General features: G+C 38.2%; 1 protein-coding gene across 3 annotated transcripts in view; it reads left to right on the top strand.

The window, feature by feature from the left end:
• Window positions 1-1,260, top strand: part of Agpat4 (1-acylglycerol-3-phosphate O-acyltransferase 4) — a 127,889-nt gene that overhangs the window by 102,878 nt on the left and 23,751 nt on the right. The gene's annotated exons all lie outside the window — the stretch shown is intronic.

Below are 1,260 nucleotides of genomic sequence, written 5' to 3' on the forward strand. Positions count from 1 at the left end.
AGTACAAGTTCTCATATGTCCTGAGTCTTAATTGACCTTAGAAGGTTAGGGCCAAAATGTTGGCTTTCCTTGTAGCCCTCCTTTTTCTCTAATTTTGATTTGCAAACTTAGGTTGTTAACCATCCAGAAGACAAGCTTATTTTTATTATCAAACGACTTAGGCTATTAAGCTTGACCTCACTATCTCTCTGCATTTCAAACATGTTAGGTATAATAAGGAACAGGTATTTTTCATCAAGTATCGATATGTTGAACTTTAAGTCCCTACATAATATGATAAAAAAATTTTTAAATTAGATTATATTTTAAAAATAAGATAAAGAATTATATACTTCTCATGTTTGCACATAAGTCCAAAAATCTCATCATATACAACCTTGAAACAGGACAGTCCCACAATGTTCCTTTTCCTGTCTCTTGCTTTCATTCACCACTAGTTGTTTTTAAGAGATCTTTTCTTACCTTTTCACTAGCTGCAGTGGTGTCTTTAAGGTCTGAAAGTCTATTTTAACTTTCACTCAAACAGTTTTACCAGCTTGTGATTGAGGTTTTAATTTCCTGTATATCACTTTGAATCTGCTTCATGAATTTTATTTCTTTCCTATATTGTTCATTCAAGGATTCCATCATTTTTTTAATCTTCATTTTTTTTATCAATGTCTTCTTTAGAAGCACTTAATAGTTTTTTCATTGTAGCTATCATTTCTTTTTTTACTTCAGAAATTATTTCTGATCTGATTTCCTCTGTACCTTTCTGCAGTTGTTTCTTTACTTCACTTGCTATTAGTTCAGAGATTTCAGGTTTGTGATTTCCAGTTTCTTCAATGCTGTTGTCTCCTGCATTTGTTCTGAGTGGGCTCAGGGCCTGAGAATGTGTTTCGCTCCTTCTCTTTGTCATTTTGTATAGCACTATCTTCTGACCTTTGGTGTAGAGCTTTGGTGCAGTTATTACCTTAGCCCCAAGGACTGGGCATCTGCTCAAGATCAGTTCCCCAGGGCTCGGGGCAAGGATGGAAAAGAAATCTCCACTTTCTACTTTCTTTAGCTGTTAGACCCTGAGCATCTTTGGGCTGGATCATGCCATCCATCCTGTGTCCCAGGGCCTTCCTGGTGCCTGGTCTACTAAGGGACATGCAAGTTTGAGGCCTGCTTAAGCTACATAGCGAGTTCAAGGCCAGCCTGAACTACATATTAGTGATATCCTGGAGAGAGAGGGAGAGGGAGAGGGAGCGGGAGAGGGAAGCAGGGAGGGAGGGAGGG

This window comes from Octodon degus, unplaced genomic scaffold (genome assembly GCF_000260255.1).
Source record: "Octodon degus isolate 3935 unplaced genomic scaffold, OctDeg1.0 scaffold00112, whole genome shotgun sequence".
NCBI classification, from domain to species: domain Eukaryota; kingdom Metazoa; phylum Chordata; class Mammalia; order Rodentia; family Octodontidae; genus Octodon; species Octodon degus.